This window comes from Cetorhinus maximus, chromosome 23 (genome assembly GCF_964194155.1).
Source record: "Cetorhinus maximus chromosome 23, sCetMax3.hap1.1, whole genome shotgun sequence".
Lineage (NCBI taxonomy): Eukaryota > Metazoa > Chordata > Chondrichthyes > Lamniformes > Cetorhinidae > Cetorhinus > Cetorhinus maximus.
This window is the reverse complement of record NC_135901.1, coordinates 24,212,197-24,233,241: the sequence shown is the minus strand read 5'-3', so window position 1 is coordinate 24,233,241 and position 21,045 is coordinate 24,212,197. Positions and strand designations below refer to the sequence as shown.

At 45.3% G+C, this 21,045-nt stretch overlaps 4 protein-coding genes across 6 annotated transcripts in view; 1 reads left to right on the top strand and 3 right to left on the bottom strand.

Moving 5' to 3' along the window:
* LOC144697392 (uncharacterized) overlaps positions 1 to 21,045 on the bottom strand; it is a 558,602-nt gene that overhangs the window by 98,417 nt on the left and 439,140 nt on the right. The gene's annotated exons all lie outside the window — the stretch shown is intronic.
* The window catches only part of LOC144697062 (uncharacterized), a 464,933-nt gene that overhangs the window by 364,578 nt on the left and 79,310 nt on the right, over positions 1 to 21,045 (bottom strand). The gene's annotated exons all lie outside the window — the stretch shown is intronic.
* LOC144697323 (uncharacterized) overlaps positions 1 to 21,045 on the bottom strand; it is a 90,979-nt gene that overhangs the window by 2,528 nt on the left and 67,406 nt on the right. Inside the window, exons 1-2 of one of the 3 annotated variants that reach the window (XM_078569306.1) lie at positions 3,562 to 3,767; positions 1,226 to 1,341 (exon numbers count right to left, since the gene is read on the bottom strand). The exons of 1 other annotated variant lie outside the window; for it this stretch is intronic. The gene's annotated coding sequence lies outside the window, so the exon portion shown is untranslated. Of the gene's footprint in view, positions 1 to 1,225; positions 1,342 to 3,329; positions 3,768 to 21,045 lie in introns of those variants that run through there. One more of the 3 variants, XM_078569305.1, reaches the window with a different exon arrangement.
* LOC144697427 (uncharacterized) overlaps positions 16,290 to 21,045 on the top strand; it is an 87,418-nt gene continuing 82,662 nt past the window's right edge. The window contains exon 1 of the mRNA XM_078569403.1: positions 16,290 to 16,334. The gene's annotated coding sequence lies outside the window, so the exon portion shown is untranslated. The remainder of the gene's footprint in view (positions 16,335 to 21,045) is intronic.

Here is a 21,045-nt window from a genome sequence, read left to right as displayed (position 1 = left end):
TATCTCCTCCTTATCAGTTTTAAACCCCACAAGGGTCTGAACTGTCTCCTCTTTCACAATCACCTGTGCAGCATATTTTCCCTTGGTAAAGGCAGATGCAAAATATTCATTTAGTACCTCATCCATGCTCCCTGCCTCCATGCATAAATCACCTCTTTGGTTCCTAATTGCCTCCACTCCTCCTTTTACCATCCTTTTACTATTTACATGCCCATGGAAGACTTCTTGATTTATTTCCATGTTTGCTTTCAGTCTCTTTTTGTGCTCTCTTGGCTTTTCTTATTTGGTTTTCCAAATCCCTCTGAACCTTCTCTATTCATCCTGATTCTTGATTTTATTATCCAGCTGACATGTGTCATAAGCACACTTTTTCTCCTATATCTCAATCTCTATCTCTTTTCTCATTGAGGGGGCTGTGGATTTGTTTACCCTACCTTTCCCCTTCATGGGAATCTTTACTGTGTCAGAACTCTCTTCTTTAAAGGCAGTCCATTGCTCAGTTAGTTTCACCTGCCAACCTTTGATTCATAAGACCATAAGATGTAGGAGCAGAAGTACGCCATTCAATAAGGTCATGGCTAATCTGATAATCCTCAACTCCACTTTCCTGCATAACCCTTGATTCCCTTACAGGTTAAAAATCTGTCTATCTCAGCCTTGAATATACTTAACGACCAAACCTCTACAGCCCTCTGCAGTAAAGAATTCCACAGGTTCACGACCCTCTGAGAGAAGAAATTCTTCCTCATCCCTGTCTTAAATGGGTGACCCTTTACTCTGAGATTATGCCCCCTGGTCCTAGACTCTCCCATTCAGCATCTACCCTGTCAAGACCCCTAAGAATCTTATATGTTTCAATAAGATCACCTCTCACACTTCTAAACTCCAATGAGTACAGGCCCAGCCTACTCAACCTCTCCTCATAAGAAAATCCCTCCATACCCGGGATCAACCTCAAGAACCTTCTCTGGACTGCCTCCAATGCCAGCATATCTTTGCTGAGAGAAGGGGACCAAAACTCTTCACAGTATTCTAGGCGTGGTCCAACTAGTGCCTTGTATAGTTTTAGCAAGGCTTCCCTATTTTTAAACTCCATTCCCTTTGAAATTCCAACTTACCTGGGTCAGATCCATTCTTACCCCATTGAAGTTGGCTTTCCCCCAGTTAATTATTCTTACCCTTACTTGAAATCTTTGCACACAGGTAGAACTGATAAGTTGTTTACCTTCCACATTAAAAGTTTGATGATATTCAGGTCCTGATGAATCACATGACTCTGTCAGATCTTGATGTGATGTTTGGTTTGAGTTTCCTGTCCGTCGATCCTCTGCCTCTCATATCCTGGAAAAGAAATTTCCAAAATCCATGACTGTCAGTCCAGGACAGGCATTCAGAGGAAAAATACATTTCTCTTGGTTTGAGTTTGGTGTGTGTAAATCCTCCCTCCCCTTTTAACCCCCTGTAAAAAGAGTTTCCAAAATCCATCCCTGTCAGTCCAGGATAGACACTCTCAATATTCTCTCCTCCTGCTGACAAGGAAAGGGATGAACGCACATGTGGGGGGCATTTTAGTGATAGTGACCACAACATGGTACAATTTAAGCTTGTTTTGGACAAAGAAACAGACAAGTTGCAAAAAAAATGTTTTGAATTGGGGGAGAGCAGATTTTCGTAAAATAAGGCAGGATCTGGCCAAGGTAGACTAGGAACAGCTACTTGTGGGGAAATCTACAAAAGAGCAGGAGGGGGCGTTCAAAAAGGAAATGGGAAAGATACAGGCTCAACTTGTTCCCTCTAGGGTGATGGGAAGGAGTAACAAGACGAGGAAGGAGTAACAAGACGAGAAAACCATGGATGACCAGAGATATTCAGGATATGATGAGAAGGAAAAGAGAGGCTTTTAGCAGGTACAAGGGGAGCAAATCAGTGGAGGCATTAGTGGAATACAGAAAGTGCAGGGTGGAGCTTAATCACAGAATCTCACAGTGCAGAAGAGACCCTTCATCCCATCGAGTCTGCACTAACACGTGAGAAACACCTGACCTACCTACCTAATCCCATTTACCAGCACTTGGCCCATTGCCTTGAATGTTATGACGTGCCAAGTGCTCATCCAGGTACTTTTTAAAAAGGTGTGAGGCAACACGCCTCCACAACTCTCCCAGGCAGTGCATTCCAGACCGTCACTCCGGCTCCACCCATAGATTTCCCCCTTGGTCCCTAATGGGTCCTACTGTTTTCCTGGTTATCCTCTTCCTATTGATATACTTCTGGAATATCTTGGGATTTTCCCTGCTTTTCTAGCCAGAGCTTTCTCATTCCCCCTGTTTGCTCCCTTAATTGCTTTGGGAGTGTCTTGGGCTACAGGAAGATATAGACAGGACGATCAAATGGGCAGATAAGTGGCAGATGTAATTTAACCCTGAAAAATGTGAGGTGATACACTTTGGAAGGAGTAATTTGACAAGGAAGTATTCAATGAACGGCATGACACTAGGAAGTTCTGAGGAACAAAGGGACCTCGGCATGTGTGTCCATAGATCTCTGAAGGCGGAGGGGCACGTCAGTGGGGTGGTAAAAAAGGCAGATGGGGCATTTGCCTTTATCAATCGATGCATAGATCACAAAAGTAGGGAGGTCATGTTGGAGTTGTATAGAACCTTGGTGAGGCCACAGCTGGAGTACTGTGTGCAGTTCTGGTCGCCACATTATAGGAAGGATGTGATTGCACTGGAGGGGGTGCAGAGGAGATTCACCAGGATGTTGCCTGGGATGAAACATTTAAGTTATGAAGAGAGGTTGGATAGACTTGGGTTGTTTTCGTTGGAACAGAGAAGACTGAGGGGCGACCTGATCGAGGTGTACAAGATTATGAAGGGCATGGACAGGGTGGATAGGGAGCAGCCGTTCCACTTAATTGAAGGGTCAGTCACGAGGGGATACAAGTTCAAGGTGAGGGGCAGGAGGTTTAGTGGGGATGTGAGGAAAAACTTCTTTACCCAGAGGGTAGTGACGTTCTGGAATGCACTGCCTGGGAGGGTGGTGGAGGCGGGTTGCCTCACATCCTTGAAAAGCTGGAAATCTCTTCTTGGCCTCCACCTGTCACTGGCCCCCTATCGAGCTCTCCTGTCCCACCCCCTTCTACCAGCTTATATTTCACCTCATTTCTATAAGTCTTAGTTCTGATGAAGGGTCATACGGACTCGAAACGTCATTTGTATTCCTCTCTGCAGATGCTGTCAGACCTGCTGAGTTTTTCCAGGTATTTTTGTTTTTGTTCTAGATTTCCAGCATCCGCAGTATTTTGCTTTTATCATTTTAAAAAGTACCTGGGTAAGCACTTGGCACGTCATAACATTCAAGGCTATGGGCCGAGTGCTGGTAAATGGGATTGGGTAGGTAGGTCAGGTGTTTCTCACGTGTCGGTGCAGACTCGATGGGCCGAAGAACCTCTTCTACTCTGTGATTGAGTCCAGCTGCACATTTCCCACTAGAAAGATGGCGGCGGCGGCGCATGCGCCCTGCTGCACATTGTCCCATTTTCAAATGGCGGCCGTTTACTTGGGCCTCTCTCCGAAGGCAAAGCGGGCTCCACCTGCCGCCGCCTCGTTCGATGCGACCGCAGGACCGGTAGCTTCTTAATCACAGTTTCAGACTGGCTGTTTATGAAGATCCCCGCCAACTCCGCCGCTTCCATTCCTGCCCAGTCGCCTGTTCGCGATATTTCTCAGTCCTTCGGTCAGCTCCGGACTCTCTGGACTGCGCATGTTCCTGTCGCTGCCCGGTACCGCGCCTGCGCAAGGAGCTCCTCTCAACCATGGCCGAACCGGCACCGCCCACATCCCGTGAATGAATATAAAGAATAGGGTGTGGTGAAGCTTTAAGCTTTTTGTTTTTAAAAAGAATAGGGTCTATTCCGCCCCTCGGCGAATGCTGGGTAAAATGCTGCCATTGAAACGTGATTGTGTTCAACAGAAAATTATGTTTTGTGATCCGATGCTGATTGGAGCCACAGGGCCAAGATATAAAATTATTATAAAAGCAAAATTATGCGGACGCCGAAAATCTGAAACAAAAACAGAAAATTCTGGAAAAACTCAGCAGTTCTGACAGCATCTGTGGAGAAACAGACTTGATGTTTCGAGTCCGAATGACTCTTCTTCAGAGCTGACTCTTGTTCAGCTCGAAAGAAGAATCTTACGGACTTGAAACGTCAAGTCTGTTTCTCTACAGATGCTGTCAGACCTGCTGAGTTTTTCCAGCACTTTGTGTTTGTGTGATATAAAATTATTTAGTCAATTGATACGGCAACCAAAGTGCACTCGCCCTCCACCATAGTTCTGTCCCAGTATAATTAACCGCAGAACATACACCGATGGTTAATTGTGAACTCACTGGACTCTCAGTAGACGGTTTAAACAAGTGACCTTTCTTCCCATACACAGAACATTCAAACACTGTGTTGTCAGTAGGAAGGTCGCAATTTTGGATCAAAGCCTCTGAAGGTTTAAAACTGGAGTGCTAACAGGTGGGCAAAGTGAGTCAACCCCTTTGCACAAATGCCGTATCTAAATGGTCTTTCTCAAGTGTAACTGTGTTGCTGTGTCAGCGAATGGGGTGACTGAGTGAATCGCTTCTTCTGAAGAAGAGTCATTCAGATTTGAAACATTAAATGTTTCTCTCTCCACAGAAGCTACTAGACCTGCTGAGTTTTTCCAGCATTTTGTTTTTATTTCAGATTTCCAGCATCCGCAGTATGTGGCTTTTATATGAGTCATTTCCACATTAAGCTGGTGAATGACCTTTTCATGATTTTACCCATGATTTTCCAGCTCAAACTGGGATCATAAATCCTTCTAATAATCACAGAAGCACAGAATTGTTATGGCACAAAAGGAGGCCATTTGGCCCAATGTGTCTGTACTGGCTGTCCAAATGAGCATCATGACTTAGTGCCACTCTCCACCTTTTCTGTGTAGCCTTGCACATTGTTTCTATTCAGATAATCACCCAATGCCCTCGAATGCCTCGATTGAGCTTGCCTCCACCACAATTTCAGGCAGTACATTCCAGACTTGAACGACTTGCTGAGTGATTTTTTTCTAATCACATCACATTTGCTTCTTTTGTAAACCACATTAAATTAGTGCCCTCTTGTTCTCTATCCTTTTAGGAGCAGGAACAGTTTCCCCCCATCTACTCTATCCAACCCCCTCATGATTTTGAACATCTCCATCAAATCTCCTCTCCAAGGAGAACAGTCCCAGCCTCTCCAATCTATTTTTATAACTGAAGTTTCTCATCCATGGAACCATTCTTGTAAACCTCGTCTTCACTCTCTCCAATGTATCACATACTTCCTAAACTGTGGCACCCAGAACTGTACACAATACTCCAGGTGAGGTCTAGCTAGTGCCTGATATAAATTCAGCATAATCTCCTTGCTCTTGTACTCTATGCACCATTAAAAAGCCCAGAATACTGTATGCTTTATTAACAGCTCTCTTCACCTGTCCTGCCACCTTCAATGATCTATGCACATATACACCCAGGCCCCCCTGCTCCTGCACCCTCTTAAGAATTGTACCCCTTATTTTATATTGCCTCTCCATGTTCTTTCTACCAAAATACATCATCTCACACTTCTCCACTTTAAACTTCATCTGCCATCTGTCTGCCCACTCCACCAACTTGCCGATGTCCTTTTGAAGTTCTCTGCTGTCTGCCTCACAGTTTACAGTGCTTCCAAGTTTAGTATCATCTGCAATCTTTGAAATTGTCCCCTGCACACCAGGATCTAGATCATTAATATTGATCACAAAAAGCAAGGGTCCCAATACCTACCTCTGGGGATCTCCACTAGAAACCTTCCTCCAGCCAGAAAAATATCCATTGACCATTACTCTCTGTTTCCTATTATTCAGCCAATTCTGTATTCACATTGCTATTGTCCTTTTTATTCCATGAAGTATAACTTTCTCACATGTCTGTTGTGCAGCACTGTATTGAATGCCTTTTGAAAGTCCATAAACACATCAAGAGCATTCCCCTCATCAAACGTCCCTGTTACCTCTTCAAAGAACTCCAGCAAGTTTGCTAAACACGATTTCCCCTTTAGAAATCATTGCTGGCTCTTCCTAATCAACCCACATTCTTCCATGTGATGACTAATTCTATCCCGAATAACTTCCTCTGGAAGCTTCCCCACCAACGAAGTTAAACTGACTGGTCTGTAAATGTTGGGCTTATCCTTACAACATTTTTTGAACAAGGGCGTAATGTTTGCAATTCTCCAGTCCTCTGGCACCTCCCCTGAGTCAAAGGAAGACTGAACGATTATGGCCAGTGCCCTTGCAAATTCCACCCCCACTTCCTTGGATGCATCTCATCCAGCCCTGGTGCCTTGTCAACTTTAAGTACCAACAGTTCAACCAACACTTCCCCCTTATCAATTTTGTACCCTTCCAGTGACAGAGGTTCCTCCTCTGTCACCGTGGCCTGTGTAGCATCTGCTTCCTTGGTAAAGACAATGCAAAATATTAATTTAACACCTCACCCTGTCTCCATGTGTAATCCCCCCTTTTGGCCCCGAATCGACCCTACCTATGTACCTATAGAAGACTTTGCCATTCCCCTTTATGTTGGCTACCAGTTTTTTTCTCATGACCCCTCTTTGCTTCTCTTATTTGCATTTTCACCTCCCCTCTGAACCTTCTATAGTATGATTGGTTCCCAATTGTATTTTCTATCTGACACCTGTCATCGGCACACTTTTTCTCCTTTATCTTAATTTCGATCTCATTTTTCATCCAGGGAGCTCTGGATTTGTTTGCCCTACCTTTCCCTTTTGAGGGAATATACCTCGAACCATTTCTTCTTTGAAGGTAGCCCATTATTCAGCTACATCTTCCCACCAACCTCTGGTTCCAGTCTATCCGGCCCAGGGCTCTATTGAAGTCGGCCCTCCCCCAGTTAATTATTCTTACTCTGGATTGCACATTGTCCTTTTCTACCATCATCCTAAACCTTATGATAGAATGATCATTGTCTCCTGCATATTCCCCCACTGACACCTGATCTACTTGGCTCACATCGTTTCCAAGAACCAGGTCTGGCAGTGCTTCCTTTCTTGTTGGGCTGGACACATGCTGTAGAAAATTTGCCTGAACACACCCTAGGAACTCTTGCCCCTCTCTACTCTTTACACTACCACTATCTCAGTCTATATTCAGGAAATTAAAGTCCGCCATTATAACTACTATATAATGTTTGCACCTCTCTGCTATTTCCCTGCAGATTTGTTCCTCTACATCCTTCCCACGAGTTGGTGGTCTATAGGCTACACTGAGCAATGTAATTGCACCCTTTTTGTTCCTTAGCTCTAGCCAAATTGATTCTGTCCTTGAACCCTCTAGGACATCCTCTTTCTCCAATACTGCAATGCTTTCCTTAATCAATACAGCCACTGCTCCTGCTTTTCTTCTTGCCCGATCTTTCCTCAACACGTATCCAGGAATATTTAACACCCAGTCCTGCCCTTCCCTGAGCCAGGTCTCTGTTATTGCCACAACATAATATTTCCACCTGGCAATCTGTGCCTGTAACTCAGCAATCTTATCTACTATACTCTGTGCATTCACATATATATAGTATAACCCTGATTTTCAGTGTGTTACTTTCTCCCTCACTCCCTATTTGCTATTCCAGTGTTATCTGTCTCTCCCAGTATTTTGTGCATCTTGGTATTACTCTCTAATATTTTCTCCTGGTTCCCACACCCCTGCTTATTTAGTTTGAAGCCCCCCACCCGGCACCCCCCCTCCACCCCCCCCCCCCCCCCCTCAACAGGACAAGCAAACACATCTCAAGGAGCTCAGTCCTGGCTCTGTTCAGCTGCACCACTTCCGGCTTGTACAGGTGCCATCTTCCCTCAGAGCCAGTCCCAGTGTCCCAGGAATCTAAAGCCCTCCCTCCTGCAACATCTTTCCAGCCACACATTCATCTGCCTTATCCTCCTATTTCTATACTCACGTGCACATGGCACTGGAAGTAAGATGGAGAATAATACATTTGAGGTCCTGCTTGCTAATTTTCTACCTCGCTCCCTAAATTCTGTCTGCAGGACAACATCCCTCTTCCTACTTAAGTGATTGGTACCAACGTGGACCACGACCTCTGGCTGTTCACCCTCCCCCAGAAGAATATCCTGCACCCACTCGGTGACATCCTTGACCTTGGCACCAGGAAGGTAACATACCATCCTGGAGTCATGTCGACAGCTGCAGAAACACCTCTCTGTTCCCTTAACTAACGAATCCCCTATCACTATTGCTCTTCCTTTCTTCTTCTTCCAACTTCTCTTGTAGCTGGTGTATGGAGAAGATCATGTCCACTGTAGAACTACCAGCAAGAAACACCACTGTGGTTCTCCAAAGACTCGGTCTGCAAAAAGATAAAGTCTTTAAAAGATGGCCCTGTAGTCACAATCTCTTCTGTCACCTTTTGCTTTTGGTTATTGTGATGATTTTTGTGTCACGCATGTGGAATGGTTCCTACCTCCCAACAGAGAAGTGGGTGCTAACAATAGATGGGACTTTCCGTGCTTGAGCAGTTCAGCTGGAATTCCATTAAGCTGGGTGACTTTCCGTTTGCTGAACAATCAATGGCCTTTTCGAGCTCAAGTGATGAGGGTTCCTTGTCCAACTAACCATAACAGGAAGTTACTGGAGAGTCAAAGAGACTGGGAGATGTCCATCTCATGGATGTACAGATCACAGTAATGTTCAACCCAGCATGACATCTGATTACTTCTGTTGGTGAGCACTTCACCATAAGATTTCAGTGGGAGTCAACTTTGGTGATGGTCAAACCATGTGCCCTGTTCATCCAATCACTACGTAGCACATAGATTTCCTATGTCGCAGGCTGGTTGAATTTATTGACGCAGGTCGATCCGGTGTTTATTTGCTGTTATGACAAATGCAGTTGATGAAGTATAGTTATTTAAAAATCCCAGAGGGAAACTTTAAACAACTGTCATAACCTATAATTTTGAGTGTTATGTTTGAGGTGCGGCCTTAAATTCAGGAATCAGACCATCAGTTCTCGAGGTTTTATGTTAACCTAACTGAAACATTTATTAATTTACACAGGATAAAACATATACACATGGCTACAAATTATTACTGTTATAGTTTTTAACAAATTCCTAAACTAGTCTCCATTAAGGCAACAGCAACCCATAGACTTAACCAAACACCAGGTAAAACATTTTCACCTCACGAATTCAAAATGAGCTTATTTTCACTTTGGAGCCAGTTGGAGGCTTGCAGCTGCCTTTTGACCTTACATTGCCTCTGCCTGCACACCCGAAAACTACAGAAATTATACCTACCAGCCCCATTGAATGTTAATTCTCATTGTATCAACAACCTCTTTGAATGTCACCTTTTAACAATGAAACTTCTTTCATAATACCAAGTTTAGAGTAATATAAACATATTGCTTGGCAGCTGCTAGAAAAGTGTCAATTTTCACCCCAATTGTTGAATGATCTATTCAAAAAATGTAAATTCATGCTATCTCTGTTACATAACAAAACTAGCACATTTCAATGCACCCAGACTAACCAGCTTTAAACCAATTAAGACATGCCCGCAGACCAAACCTCTATTTTAAAAGAAAAATATTTTCCAAAATATTATAGACATTAATAGCTTCATGACATCGAACAGTATCTCCGTCTTTTACACGACTGTCTTGCCTACATTCAAGTTACGGAGGGTTCTAGCTGTTGGGTCTATGTTGTGCATCAGGTAGGTTTTGCTTTTTACTTAAATAACAGTTGTCATGTCTGCTGATTAGTTCTCAAAATAGTCGTTGTTGTGGGTTCCACCTTTACCAAATGTTGCTGCTGCTGTGTCAGAAATGATTGAACTCAGCGACTTCCAAGCTTCATCGATATCAATGTTGATCGATGAAGCTTTTATTGATGTGCCTGTAAAATATTTTAATATTTTGATTCTTCTTTGATAATTTCATAACGGAGGTGTCACTGTGAAGAATGTGGAAGTCAGTAAGAATTGTCAGCAAAGACTAATCAACACTTTCTAATTGGAGATGTTAATCAGTGGAACCTTTCAGACACTGAATTGTAGATTTTGCACCAAAGACCAATTTGGGATTGAAGTGAAAGTTCAGTACTTTATTGTAAACGAGTTCCAGTTGAGAGGGGAAAGATCACAGATGGGGCTTTTAAAAAGGGACACTGCAGCCGCGAAAATCAGTGACATCTCAGGAATATTAAACTCCATCCAGTTCTCGGGGTTGTTAACGTAAGCAGGAACAAACCTGAGAAAGAAACAAAGAAAATAGGAGCAGTAGTAGGTCATTCGGCCCTCGAACCTGCTCTGCCATTCAGTATGATCATGGCTGATCCTCTATCTCAACGCCATCCTCCCAATCTCTCGGCATTCCCCCTGATACCTTCAGAGTCCAGAAACCGATCTATTTCCTTCTTAAATATATTGCATGACTCGGCCTCCACAGACTTCTGTGGCAGAGAATTCCACAGGTTCGTCACCCTTTGAGTGAAGAAGTTTCTCCTCATCTCAGTCCTAAACGTTTTATCCAGTATCCTGAGACAGATCCCTTGTTCAGGACACCTCTCTCCCCGCCCCCCACCCCCCAACACCCCTCCCCCTCCCAGCCAGAGGAAACATCATTCCTGCATCCAGTCTGTTCAACTCTAAGAATTTTATATCTTTCAAACAGATCCCCTCTCATTCTTTTAAACGTCAGTGAATACAGGACTAGTCAGCCCAATCTCTCCTCACACGACAATCCTGCAATCCCAGGAATCAGTCTGGTGAACCTTCACTGCACTCCCTCTATGGCAAGTATATCCTTTCTTAAGTAAGGAGACCAAAACTGCGCACAATATTCCACAATACTATCAATCCTGGATGTGATTAACAGCAGCAATAACAACAGAATCCAACCCCTGCAGTCACTTATGAATTTGCCGGTGTCTCAGCAGGCTGGAGGACCTTGTGAATGCTTTCTCACATGAGGAGCAGGTGAAAGGTCTCTCCCCAGTGTGAGTGCGTTGGTGAGTCAGAAGGTTGGATGACTGCCTGAAACTCCTTCTACAGGTAATGCAGCTGAATGGCTTCTCCTCAGTGTGAACTCGCTGTTGTGTCCAAAGGCCGGACGTCCAAGTGAATCCCTCCCCACGCACGGAGCAGGTGAACGGCTTCTCCCCAGTGTGAATTCGCTGGTGTGTTGCGAGGGTGGATGAATTGTTGAACCTCTTCCCACAGTAAGTGCAGCTGAATGGCTTCTCCCCAGTGTGAATGCGTCGATGGATTTCCAGCTAGGATGAAGAATTGAATCTTTTCCCACAGTCCTCACATTTCCACGGTTTCTCCATGGTGTGGGTGTCCTTGTGTCTCTCCAGGCTTGACAATAAGTTGAAGCCTCATCCTCACATAGAACATGTGTACGGTTTCTCCCCACTGTGAATGGTGTGATTTTTTTTCAGGCTGTGTAACTGGTTAAAGTTCTTTCCCCAGTCAGTTCACTGGAACACTTTCACGTGTGTGTGTGTGTCTCGGTGCTTTTGCAGTCACACCGATGTTTGAAATGTTTTCCACGTACAGAAGAGACAAACATTTCTTCTTCCACATTCAAAGGTTCATGATATTCAGGTCCAGAATAATCAAGTGACTCAAACCAAAATGATTATTTAGAGTTTTCCATCTACAAATCCTTCCCTTCTAATACCTGCAAAAAGAGTTTACAAAATTTATCGTTGTAACTACAGGGTGTAGAAATTCAGAATAGACAATTCCAGTTTTTAAATTATTCTTTCTCTGGATGTTGGTGTCACTATGTTGCCAGCAGTTGTTGCCAGCATTTGTTGCCCATCCCTGATTACCCTTGAACTGAGTAGCTTGCTAGCTTACTCAGTAGCTGAGTAGCTTGCATTTCAGAGGGCATTTAAAAGTCAACCACATTGCTGTGGCTCTGGAGTCATGTAGATCAGACCAGATAAGGACAGATTTCCTAAAGGACATTGGTGAACCAGATGGGTTTTTACAACAATCAATGGTAGTTTCATAGTCACCATTACTGAGACTAGCTTTTAATTCCAGATTTATGGGATTTGAACCTCTGGATTACTAGTCCAGTGACATTACCACTGCGCCATCGCATTTCCCTGATAGAATATATTTTCATATTGTTCCTCAAAACTGTAAATCCACATTCCACGCACTCCCACCTCCATGGGTTTCTATGAGATCCTCCCTCATTCTTATGAACTCCGGGAGAAGCCCCGCAACTGCAAACCAGGAGCTGACCATTATTCCTCAGGGTTTGCGGATCCACAAAGTGTTTCCAAATCCTCCCCGTCCAGCCGCCGGCTCCATCGCTCCCTCCCCCCGGGCCTGTTACCGCGGGGTAAACACGGGACCTGGGTCCTACGCCAGAAGTTGATCCAGTTCCCAGTCCAGCTGCGGTTTCTATTCCTACCCTGTGCTCACAATCTCCTCCCGCCTCCCGAACCGTCCGCTCCTCCTCACTCTGTCACCATGACTGACACTGAGCATGCTCAGAGCGCACCCCCACACTGCATCTGCGCACTGGACTCCAATAGTCATTGATAGGGGACCTTCTGCAGCGTGGGGTGCTCTGGAAACAGAAGCCGCCAAAGGGATGAGCCAGTAATCAGGAAGATTTTTTCTCAGTAGGCAAAATAGAAGATCCATGGATGAGGAGGATACTGGACACGAAGCACAATGAGGGGTTATAACACTTTATTAAATACAGGTGCACATTACACTGATAGGATATCAGTTACACACAAGCAGCTGATGGTGTGGAGCCTTCTGAGAGTCCGCATCCTTTACAGCGAGTATTTACAGGCACTCCGACATGCAAAACCATCTCATTTAATCAGATAAATTTGTTTACTGCTTATTATTGCTACTGGGGTCACATTCGAAGTTCGTGCAGCCTGCAGCTCCCCGGTTTTATTAACCCACTCCCTCCAGCATTCTTTTACTCCCAAGAATCTTGTCATTGGCCTCAAACTTTTTTCTGTATGCTCAGTTTACACTGCCCAAAACGTAGCCACTCCTGCACCGGGGCACAAGGAACAATCAGCCTCTCATGCATTGGTGCACTGCATTTCCCTTATATCCTGGTGTCATGTTATGATTGCAGCACAGAAGGAAGGCATTCGAAAATCGTATCTGTGCCAGCTCTCTGCATGAGTTACTCACCTAGTCCCACTCCCGCCATCTTTGGCACATAGCCCTGCGTTTTTTTTCACTTCAGAGAATTGTCCAATTCTCTTTGGAAGACCTCAATTGAATCTGCCTCCACCACATTCTCAGGCAGTGCATTCCAGATCCCACTTGCAACATGGAAACCTCGTTTCACAATTGCTTCTTTTTTCAGTCACCTTCAATTCGTGTCCCCTGGTTCTACTCTTATCTTAAATATGACTTGCTAGGAACAGCCTCTATTGCAGATCTTTAGTTTCAATATGTGCAAGCGCCTTTATTATACAGAAATGCTTTATACAGTTTTTAGAATTATTTATGAACATAGGACTTAGGAGCAGGAGTCGGCCATTCAGCCCTTCGAGCCTGCTCCGCCATTTAATAAGATCATGGCTGAGCTGGTTGTGTCTCAATTCCACTTTGCCGTGTGTCCTCCATAACCCTTGACTCCCTTGTCTATCAAAAATCTGTCTAACACTGCCTTGAATAAATTCAATGACCCAGCCCCTACTGCTTTCTGAGGAAGAGAATTCCACATTCCAGCAACCCATAAAGAGAAAAACTTTCTCCTCAACTCAGTCTTAAATGGAGGTCTCTTATTCTTAAACTGTATACCCTGGTTCTAGTCCCTCCCACAAGTGGAAACATCGTTCCAGTATGCACCTGATCAAATTTATGTCTTCCACATCTGGCTTCTCTCTGTCTACATTCTCCACCTCGGGGCTGAAATATATTCTTCATTTTGTAGCTTCGAAGATTATTTCTTTGTCAGTGCAAACATTTCCATGATATTCTTTCTCCTTGTAACCTATCTAAGAATTATCTTCATCAAGCAGAACATCAATATAAGGAGAATTAACATCATCTGTAATATCAGGAGGAAAGTAGTGGCTGCAATTATCCAAGGATATTGTCCTGCATTGTATACTATCTCTCACCGGAGCTGTTCACAAGGGTGGCAATAGAGCTCTCAAAGTTTTTCTTTTTTGCTGCTTCTCTGCCAGATGTTGTTCAATATTGATTTAAGGTTCAGAGAAAGCGGTGGAATTTGACAGCCAAAACTGCTTGCAGTCCCTGAAGGGTAAAGTTCACTTGAATTTCTGTAACATTGTGGCTCTTATCCCCAGTATTGTTCAGGTTGGTTGTTGTGAGGCAAAATGTTGTCCACCTGATCAGACAGGAAGTGTCCCCATGTATGTCTGTGAGTGTGTGTCTGTGTATGTGACTGCTGCTTAAACCTCACATATACACACGCAGACCCCACTTCTCCTGGAACAACACGAAGAGTCTGCTGCTTTCCAGGTCCTTCCTTTCCCTTCACTATTATCCTCAGTTAGTTCACAAATTCCTTGTGTATATCATCCATCAATACGTCGATGTTCTCCATTTTAAATACTTCAATCGATCGTACCAACAGAGAGCAATGAGATTGCTGCTGTCACAGGGAATCAGTTCTGAAATATTGTCAATATGATTTTAAGGCTTCCTGGAGTACATACGAGAATATGAATTAAGAGCAGAAGTAGGCCACTCGGCCCCTCGAGCCTGCTCCGCCATTTAATAAGATCATGGCTGATCTGATTGCAGCCTCAACTCCACATTCATGCCTACTCCCGAAAACCTTTCACCCCCTTGTTCATCAAGAATCTATCTAGCTCTGCCTTAAAAATATTCAAAGACTCTGCTTTCACTGCCTTTTGAGGAAGAGAGTTCCAAGGACCCACAACCTTCTGAGGGAAAAAAATTCTCCTCATCTCTGTCTTAACATTCTATTAGCTTTCCTAATTACCTGTTGTACCTGCATACTAACTTTTTGTGATTCATGCACTGGGACATCAGATCCTGCTGAATTTTAGAGCTGCTCAATCTCTCACCATTTAGAAAATATGCTTTTTTTATTCTTCCTGCCAAAACGAACGATTTCACATTTGCCCATGTCATACTCCATTTGCCAGATCTTTGCCCACTCACTTAACCCATCAATGTACTTTGTTGCCTTCTTACATCCTCTTCACAATTTCCTTTCCTACCTATCTTTGTGTCATCAGCAAATTTAGCAACCATTCCTACGGTCCCTTCATCCAAGTCATTTATATAACTTGTAAAAAGTTGAGGCCCCAGCACTGATCCCTGTGGCATACCAGTTGTCACATCCTGCCAACTGGAAAAATACCCATTTATGCCAACTCTCTGCTTCCAGTTAGCCAGCCAATCTTCTATCCATACCAATATGTTACCTCCTGCACCTGAGCTTTTATTTTCTGCATTAACCTTTGATGTGGCACTTCATCACTGATCCAAACCTGCCCACCTAATCACTATCTAAGTTCCAGATTTTAAAATAATTTTTCAAGACAGAAAACGTACATCATTTAGCCTTTTAAACCTGATTCAGCACAATATACTACAAGACATTGTCTTTGAGATCAGTATTTTCATTATAGTCTGTGTTGTTCCGAATGATAACAGTATTAAACTTCTCCCTAACCTGTCCTAACCCTTCTGCCGGTTCATTTATTGAAACCAAGGACTCGCCTTGTTCTAATGGTGACATTCACTGTCTGCCCTGTGATGCCTTGAAGTCAGGCCTTAAATTATTTGTGCATTGTTTCAACATATTGCCACATTTCACTTAAATATGTTGAAATATTTGCTCCACACCCACAGGGTTTCATCTGTTTAAAGCCACAAACAGAAAGGTCCAGTTTTCTCCTGCAGTCTGAGGCAAATCAGCTTTCAAAATGATTCAGAGTTTCAGCCAATGAGGGAGATCCGGGCTCAGCCCCGCCCCTCATTCACTCCGATTGGTTGGAGCAGCAGCTGCACCCTCTCGGACATCCAAACCTGCCCCTCTTCCTATTGGTCCCGAACTGCCGTCAATCAGTTGAGCAGCGTGAGCCGGTGAATGCGCAGTGTGGCTGACGAAGAACCGGCCAACAGTGCGCAGGCGCAGTGTCAATGATGCTGGAGCATGCGCAGTGCGATTGATGGCCTTGCGGAAAGAGGCGCCTGTTTGTCCCGGAGAAGCAGAGTCAGAGCGAGGCGGTGGGTGGGAGGATTTGGAAACACTTTGTGGATCCGCAAACCCTGAGGAATAATTATCAGCTCCTGGTTTGCAGCTGCGGGGCTTCTCCCTCCCGGGAACAGGCCCAGGTTAACGGCCGCCATCCTGGGTCAGCGAGTGGAGGATGGTTCACATCAGAGGATGGGGGAGGGGGGACAATAAATAAGAGGTTACACTTTGGCCTCAAATCAATGAGGACTCTGATCTCTCTTTGGGAAACTATGAAGAAATGGCTCCTTGTAAATTGAGCTCAGGGTTACATTGGGCAGGAAGACAGGGACACCATGGAGAAACCATGGAAATGTGAGGACTGCGGGAAGGGATTCAATTACCCATCCCAGCTGGAAATTCATCGACGCAGTCACACCAGGGAGAGGCTGTTCACCTGCTCGTTGTGTGGGGAGGGATTCACATTATCTTCCAGCTTACATATACACCGGAGGACTCACACACCCGGGAGAAGCCGTTAACCTGCTCCGTGTGTGGGAAGAGATTCAATTTTCTGTCCCAGCTGCTGAGACACCAGCTGGTGCACATTGATGAGAGGCTGTTTAACTGCTCTGATTGTGAGAAGAGCTTTAAAAGACGAGACGACCTGGTCAAGCACCAGTTTGTTCACACTGAGAGACAGTTCAGTTGTTCTCATTGCGGGAAAGTGTTTAGACAATCACTGAACCTCATAAAACACCAACAAGTTCACACTGGGGAGAAGGCACTCACCTGCCCCGTGTGTGGGAAGGGATTCACTCGACCATCTCACCTCAGTTCACACCAACTTGTTCACACTGATAACAGACCTTTCCAATGTTCTGAATGTGGAAAGAGCTTTAAAACCACAGGTGACCTGCTGAGACACCAGCGAATTCACACTGAGGACAGGCTGTTTATCTGCTCCATCTGCCAGAAGGGATTTATTTGTTTGACCAACCTCAAGCTGCACTAGCAAGTTCACTCTGATACGAAACCTTTCCAATGTTCTGACTGTGAGAAGAACTTTAAAACTACAAGGGATCTGCTGATGCACCAGCGCATTCACACAGGGGAGAGGCCATTCACCTGCTCCGTATGTGGGAAGGGATTCACCTGTTCATCCCACCTACTGACACACCAGCAGGTTCACACTGGGGAAAGGTCATTCACCTGCTCTGTGTGCGGGAAAGGATTCACTCGGTGAGCTCACCTCAATTCACATCAACTTGTTCACACTGATAACAGACCTTTCAAATGTTCAGAATATGAGAAGACTTTTAAAACCACAGGTGTTCTGCTGAGACACCAGCGAATTCACACTGAGGAGAGGCCTTTCACCTGCTCCGTGTGTGGGAATGGATTCACTCATTTATTCCACTTAATGAGACACCAGCGTGTTCACAACTGAATGCAGGGGTTGGATTCTGCTGTTATCACTGCTGTTAATCACATCCAGGACTGAAGCAAGTTCATCCTGACAGTTGGGCTGATGTTAATAGCCCTGTAGCTGGGCTGAAGTTTAATTCATTTGACCAATCTCAAGATATTAATGTTGTTTGAAACACAGAGCGTTGGGTCCTTAATTTCTCCACTGCTGGATTTTTGGACCTTTTTCTCCTTTCTAACTTTCAATGATTTTAGTTCTCATACCTTCCGTTACTCTCATGAACAAGTCCCAGCTCCCCTCACCTTCCACAGTGTCTCGCCGAGCCTTGGGATCCAGAGAAGGTATTGGTCACACAGCCGGGATGGACAAACACAAAACCCAACCTGTTAATCACTTTCAGACACTGGATTTACTGTGTGTCCCACAGCAAAAGTCAAATAAATCACTTTTCTGTTAAACACGGAGTGTGTCAAGTCTTTTAAACATCTCCAACACAAATTTACTTCCTTTTGAAGTGCTCCCCCACCCCGCCCCCCCCTCCCCTGGCCTCCTTAATCCTCACCTCTGTAAGATTAAGGTTCGGGAGTTGCAGATTATCCAAAAAATTGTTTATTAATTATTAAGTAGTTTATTAAGAAGAATCATAGATTAAATATGATGCACAAACTAAATGGACATAAAATAACATCCGACCTGTGACAGGTGAGAGTGGTTTTGACAGCAGTCTCTTGTTTGATGTTTGTAGCTGCTTTCTCTTTTGTTCTGTCTTCTCGATCTGACCCAAGGGGTTAGGAAGTTAGGAATGTTTCTGGCGATGAGGACTACCCCCTTTCCCTCTGAGCACCCATTAATATACTTTATTTCTAGGGGCTGGTAGTTTATCCCATGTCAATCACTTGTTCAATCCCTATCTGGCCGTGACCAGAGGCAAGGTAGCCATGGTGTCACCTCCCCCTGTCCATCACTTTTTACCTCAAGGTCATTTTGCAGCTTATCTCATGCTTGGTGCCATCTGTTAACTCCTGCCAGACACTTGTTGAGATTCTCCTCGGCTGTTATCTTTGTTTTTCCCTGGCTCTGGCTGCTAAGAACTATTTTTTCAAAGTGAGAGAGAGAGAAAAGTAACAACCTTGTGTCAGACAATCTCATGCAATCTCTGCTGATTCGATAATAATTCTGTAATAGTCTTAAAGGTACCATTTCTTACAGCTTCCCCCCCTTTGAGAAGGAAATATCTTTATTCATTTCTCACAATTCTGCTTTCTAGTTAATCTAGTTATTTCTACACGAGAGCTCATTCCCCTAATTTTTTGATTACATACTGTGGATAACATACTGAAGCTATTGCTGAAAAAAAGAGATGTCTACATTTTTTGTCTTGCACTCATCAGGGCACTCGCAAGAATACCAACATAAGGGAGAAAACAACAATTTATATGCTATGTGAAGAGAGTACTGATTGGTTGGCAAGTGGCGTTGCCATGGAGAATGCACCGCTGATGGTGACTGACAGTTAATTGCCAAGCATTGTTTGAAATTTAAACCAGGCAGCTTGACACTGATTGGTCAGGGCATTGCCCTGAGAAATGAGTCAGTGAATGGTTGTCACTTATTCTGTTTAGCTGAAACAGGCGCAATGTCTGGTTACTTCAGTTGGACTTGTTTCCATTCCCATGACGAGGGGATTTCTGTACCAGGCGGTAGGGGTAACATTTGGGGACTCTTGGTTCTCCACCAATTCCTATTCCCCTTCTTTCTAGTGGATAATGGAGGTGTCACTCTGTGTAATGTGCAAGTCAGTAAGAATTGTCAGGAAGAATTAATCAGCATTTTCCAATTGGAGATGTCCCAAGACAATGATTTTTAAAGGGATACTGCAGCCCTGAGAACACAATCAGCTGTCAATGCAGAATATTAAGCTCCAGCCCAGTTGTAAGGATGAACAACATTATTTTTCCTTATTCTTTTAGAACAGGCTTGACCAACCTTTTTGCTCGGAGGCCCACGTTTCAGATTTTCTCTCACTCGGGGTTGGGGGGGGCGGGGGCTGAAGTGCATGTTTTAGGCCTTACAGTGCTCTCTGCTCCACCCATTCAGCACTGATTCAGTGAGGTCTCTGCCCATGTTTTCCCCATGCACAAGAACTCAATGCCTGCCTTTGTACCACCCACCACCACCTCCCCTGGAGCTCGCCCCCTTTAGTACTGCCCTGTTGCCCTGCTCTGCCCTTCCCTCCACAAGGGGTAACAGGGCCCAGCTCAGCCCTGCTCAAATTCACGGTAAGGCCACCCGAGGTCCGGCTCCGCCCGCTCCGGGAACGGGTGAAAATAAAATGGAGGCCATCTCAGGTGTCCGACGCTACCACCTCCGAGCACCCTGCCCCCACCGGTGAAAATTAAAGTCGAGGCCGCCAGAAGTCGGTGGCTGTTGAGGTCAAAACAGAGGTCACCCCCCCACCGGGGCCCGCCAGCTCCAAGCACCCAAACTCCCCCCCACCCCACCGATGCCACCAGCTCCAAGCACCGACCCCCCCCACCCCGAGCCCACCAGCTCCGAGCGCTGACCCCTCACTGATCCCGCCAGCTCCAAGCTCCCAACTCCCTAAGCCTACCAGCTCTGAGCACACGCCGCCCCAACCCCAAGAACCACCCCCACCCCCCAATCCTGCCAGCTCCGAGCAAATTGAAATTTAGGTCGCCGAGGCCTCATGAGGTCCCGGGCTCCGGAGGCTGGGGTCGGGCCGAGGTGGGGGTCCGGGTGGGGGTGGGGTCAGGGTGGTGTTCAGGACCGAGTTAGAGGCCAGGGCCGAGGCAGACCCTCCCCCAGTCTGCTAGCTCCAAGCACCACCCCTCCAAGATTTAACCCTCACCCAGCTCTGAGCACCATCCTCCTGCCTCCCCACACCCACCCCCCCCACCACCCCCCGGCTCCGAGCACCTCCGCCCCTTGCCCCGGCTCTGAGCACCCTGGCTCCCATAGCTCAAAGACCCTGCCCCCAGCTCTGAGCACTGCCACTGCCCTCCCCCCTGGCTCCAAGCACCCACCCCCTGGTGAACTTACCTGTTGCTCTGAGTACCCCGGCCAGAAATAGCTATTTTAAAAACTTTCATGGCAAATGATGACATAATGCTTGCCCAATCACAGGCCGTTCCGGCCCCACATAGCCAGCCACTGGTGAGCCTATCAGCAGCCAATGCATGGAGAAACCCGTTTATGATTGGATGAGCAGATTCTCTGAGAATTTGTCAAAATTCAGTCTGGGAAGTCTTGGACGGTTAACTCCAACGATATGGCAGGCCGGATGAAAATGCCTCAGGGGCCACATCCAGCTGGGC